Genomic DNA, 5,348 nt, shown 5'->3' on the forward strand with positions numbered 1-5,348 from the left:
AAAAAATTGACAACTTTATTGACAACTTTAAATAACTTTTTTTTCAATGTCATTTAAAGTTGTCATATCTCAGTTAAGATTTTAATATTGTTTTCTTAATTATAAACCGTGGCTTTAGTTAAATAGAGACAACACTTTCAATGTATGGAATTTTAGTTTTCTGTAACATGAGGGCAATATTTATTCAGATTTGCTTCTGATTATCTTAATCCATCTAGCACCTTCATAGTTCAGACTGCAAAGTTTTAAAACGGAATGTTCTTTCTGATCACAGATTTTCCATGAACAGACATATTCACTAGATACTGCTAAAGCAACATTTTATTATTATTATTATTATTATTATTTTTTTTTTTTTATATACAAATGTTCAGCCTACCCTATATTTACATATCTTTCTTTTACTCAGACACTGATCTTTTTATTAACAGCAAAAAGAAAAACATATATTATATTTTTATATTATGTTTATAGTATTTATATTATATATTAAATTAATAATAATTATATATGTATATACAGATCACGTGACCACTCTTTTCTTACTATGTTCATGTGTTGGTGCTGTCCCAGTCCCCAGTTCTGTGTACCCTCCTGGTGGGATCCAACTCATGTTAGGTAGGGTTTATTTTCTACATCTCCTATTATGAAGCTTTAGTAGAACGAAGTGGAAATAATAGATGCTTCATGGACTGGCTTCAAAGAGAAGCTGCTGTTTGCCTTGCATAGGCAATGAAGAAGTTGAGTTAGTGATAAGCTTACAAAGCTTATCAAAGTTTATCAAATCTCAATATTCAATATTTGAAGCAATGCATTGAGAAATACAGACCACATACACACTGAATAGATGTGTCATCCAACTGAATTCTAAGTCTACAGGATTTTTAAATCTTATCCAAACCCAAAAATGTAACATATTGCAGCTTATCATCCCTTGGAATAAGGGCTTTCCCCTTTATTTATATCTAATAAACCTTGTCAGTAACATACTTCCTGGCTTTATGTTGCCCACATGGCTATTCAATGCCTACTTCTTGTATTGTATATTTTGGAAAAAGTGTTTGCACCCTAGAATGGGGATACGTCTGCCTAACAACCCCTATCCTCTTTACCCATACATAATGAAGAGAGGTTAAATAGTTCATTGAAGATCACTTGAAAAATTTGATATCATTCAATATCAGATTGCTATGCAGGATGTCACAGCCCACAGAACTTCTGACAGCATCAACTGGTAATTTTCTTTACTTTCAGAAACTGTACTTAAAAATAGAGAACTAATACAGCCACCACATTTTAAGGATGATAACTTGCAATGTATAAAATGATTGTTCTTTAAATTTAATTGCAGTTTAAATATCTTCCAAAACATTGTAAACGTCTAAAAGAAGTATTGCAGACTTTAACTTTTTCACTCTATTATAGATGTGCCCATCATAGTTCCAGATAATAAAGAATTCGAGCATTAGCAAACTTGTTATCTGTGTTGCAGACCTGCATGTTTGGAGGTAGTGTTGGTCGAATATCTCACTATTCAATTCGACAGCTATTCGATCGAATAGTGGGATTATGTTCAGGTGTTCAAATGCCGAATTTGAACATCAATGAAGTCAATAGTGGGAGAATTTGGTTTTTTTTTAGGGACTTTTAAGGGCTGCAAGAGAAATCAAATTGCTGTTGCAGCCCTTTAGAAGTTGTATGTGTTCTTGGATAAAGTTTCTCTATTCAAGAACACAGGTAGTCCTGTATTCTTGGATAGAGAAACTCTATCCAGGAACACATACTACAGGACTGCAACAGCGATCCTAGTTGTATGTGTTCTTGGAGAGAGTTTCTCCATCCAAGAAAAAAGGACACTAGATGTGATGAATGGGGAAACTTGTCCCCATTCAGCCTTTAGTGTCCCGGGGATCGTCTACAGTCACAGCTGTGACCACAAAGTTCCCACGGTCATGTGACCGTGGGAACTGAACTGCAGATGAACTCTGCAGTTCCACTACGATCCCTGGGGCACTACAGGTTAATTGACCTGTAGTGCCCCTGGGATTGCACACTCTTCTCAATTATTGCAGACTTAAGCTATGTACACATGTCAAATTTTTCTCGCCCGATAATCGGCTCAGGGCAGATATCAGGCGAGAATCTGGCGTTTGTACAGTCCACATCGCTCATCGTCCGTGGATCTGTCCTGGCAGATCCACGGACGATAAACAACGAGCAATCCTAATACAAGGTAAGAGGGAGAGCGTGCAGCAGGATACCTCTCCGTCGTTCTCCCCCTCTCCATAGAGCAGAACACGGTGCTGTATGTACAGCACTCGTTCATGCATCGTGCGGTTCTTATCATTGGAAAGTATCATGAAAGTCCAGAGATACTCTGTAATACGCACAAAAATATGATACATTTGTTACATTTTTCTCCAAGTGGATAAAAGAAAAATGTAACAAATGTATCATAATATTACTATTGCTGGAAAGTGTGTTACAGAGTAAGAGATATCATGTCATTGTAGGATAACCTGTAAAAAAAAAAGCAATTAGTTAAATAAACACAAACAAGTTAATTAATTTAACATTAATTTTTTTAAACACATTTTATTACATTTTTATCCAAATTTTTACCGCGGAATCTTGTTTATTTCGGGTCGGGACTACCCGAATTCGTACAGCAATTTTCGGGTCGAAAATAAGGACAACCCGAATTTAAACACCAACACTATTTGGAGGTACCCTGTACGTACACTAGATTCATGGACAAAAATCTAGTTTTAATATAGACGCTCTTCAGTAATGTTTAGTGACCTGACAGTCTGAATGGCAAAAGAGCACCCGTCTAACAATGTCCATTTTTTACTGTAGACATAGCAGCGGCCTCTCACCTATCCTTCCACCTTCCTTCTATATAGAACAGAACATGCTGCTTATTATTTCAAAGTGAACACAGCTTCACTGCATTCATTAAAGTATAACTCTAGCCAAACTTTATTTTTTTTCATTATGGGTATGGTAAAGAAAGGTTAAATCCGCCATCAGGCTTTAAGCCAGTCTGTTTCTTCTCTTTACCTACTGTTCTAAATACATAACTGGAAGTGAAAGCAAATCTTTTAATTCAGAAGAGATGTCCAAAGTGGATGCTTTACTCTCACATCCTGTTCCAGTAACAGGTGAATTTTTTTGATCACCTTCTGTTTCACTTTCAATAGTGGATGAATGCTCCGAGTGGAGACTCTAAAAGCAAATCCAGCAAAGGGTTCTAATGCTTCTCCAGTCATTACAAGTAAAAAAAATGACTAGAGCTACACAATAAAATATGTGAACATTTAAATAAATGTTAGTAAATTATTTTCACTGAGATTCAATCAGGTGTAGTAGGAGGAGTTTCAACATTAGTTAGTTCTCTATAATTGTAACATTTAGCCAACCCCTAATTACATAAAAAAATATTTATAAAAGAAAGACAGAGGAGATTGTTGGCAAAGACTTTCACATTTGCCAATAATATTACATTTATATTGACATGCTATTAACCCATGACAAATCAAAGAACAAAACAAAAAGTAGTACCGGTTGTAATGGTCATAAAGTTGCAATAAACATTCGACTCAAATGCCCACTGTTGAATATATTTTGCTTCTTATCCAATCCACTCAAGTCTTAGACTAAAAACATGACAGGAGGGGAGATTGGGTTACACACTTTGTAAAATCATTTACACAAGGTGGACACACTTGCTCCTAATTCAGTTATACACAAGATACCTAAAAGTATGTGATCATTGCTGGGGCTTCTTAGAAACCGATGGTTATTTTAGGTATTCACTGTGGGGGTTCACCATTAAAGAGGTCAAATGGACAGGCTGCACACACTGCAGAATGATTTGCAAAAAAAGACACACAGAAAACCTACTGCACAAAGGGCTGGGGATTTTTGTTAGAAAGTCCACAGTGAATACTCATAGGGATGAGCAAGAACGCCTTTGGCATTCTCGAGAAAATTTCCTTGATCTCCCAATAGTTAAGCAAAATTTCAGTGAACTGATTTCTGTAGCTGTAGCTGCATTCATTGAGAAGAGTGTACGATCCCCGGGGGGCACTAGAGGTTAATAAAAAATATATATGTTACTTGAGAATTGATTTGGAATATACAGTTCAATGGCAGGGCTAATGCAGGAGCACAGCTCAACTTCTGGCCAGGTCCTCCTAAGACATACTCAGAGATTTTGCTAGAACTTGGGCAACTCTGCTATTCAGCATGTACAAGGTAATGACCCTAAAATGTTTCCACAGAGCCTTGGTCCCTCTTCATGAAAAGGTTTGTACTGTAGGACCAATTTGTGTAAATCTTGAGAATGGATAGGTATAAGCACAAATAACTCGGCAAGGCCCTATATTTGCATCTCATGTGTTTCTAGTGATTTGTGTTGAGTAAATTTTTTCTGCAGTTTACATCCTTTTATAAATACAAAAATTACATTTAATATAAAATGTACTCACGATTCCTGAGGAAGAGGTATTTCACTGCTGCGAAACGTGTTGAAAAGTTACACTGCTTTGCATACTTTGTTTAAATACTATCTTTGAGGACCATTTGTGGCCATTTATAAATATTTATATTCTTGTAATATATGGTTTGTGGAGGTAGCAGCAATATATGTTAGTGTACTTGTTGTCAGTTACATATTGGTTTTATTTTGTGTTTTTAATAGGGGATTATACATAAAGGAAATTTCCTTTTTTAAAAAATATATTCTTCATTTGATTCCCCTAATACTGTACAAGAAAAATCCTATTTTCACTGGGTGAAGTTTGTTTGTTTTATTTCACTCTGTTTTGGTGTTTTTTTCTCCCTGCAAAAAAAAATGAAATGTAAGCTATTTAATAATATAATTTTAAAAGCAGCAGTTAGGGAGGTTTCACACTTGCATGTGCTTTACAAATGTGGGCCACCAGTTGCATTAGGCAAAGAAAATTCACCAGCTGTCAAATTCCCTGAATGAGGCATTACATTGTATAGTATGATTAGAAGAGTGGAGTATATACCCTGTTTCCCCGATTATAAGGCACTGTCTTATATTTTTTGAAATGGCAAAATATGCCCTAGGTCTTATTTTCAGGGGATGTCTTACTTTTCAATACAGTACACATTTATTGTTGAAAGTCACTCATGATCACTCATGTGCCATTGATTGTCCCCTTCTGATCACTCATGTTCCATTGATTGTCCCCTTCTGATCACTCATGTTCCATTGATTGTCCCCTTCTGATCACTCATGTTCCATTGATTGTCCCCTTCTGATGACTCATGTTCCATTGATTGTCCCCTTCTGATCACTCATGTGCCGTTCATAT

The sequence above is a fragment of the Pyxicephalus adspersus genome, chromosome 12, assembly GCF_032062135.1.
Source record: "Pyxicephalus adspersus chromosome 12, UCB_Pads_2.0, whole genome shotgun sequence".
NCBI classification, from domain to species: Eukaryota; Metazoa; Chordata; class Amphibia; order Anura; family Pyxicephalidae; genus Pyxicephalus; species Pyxicephalus adspersus.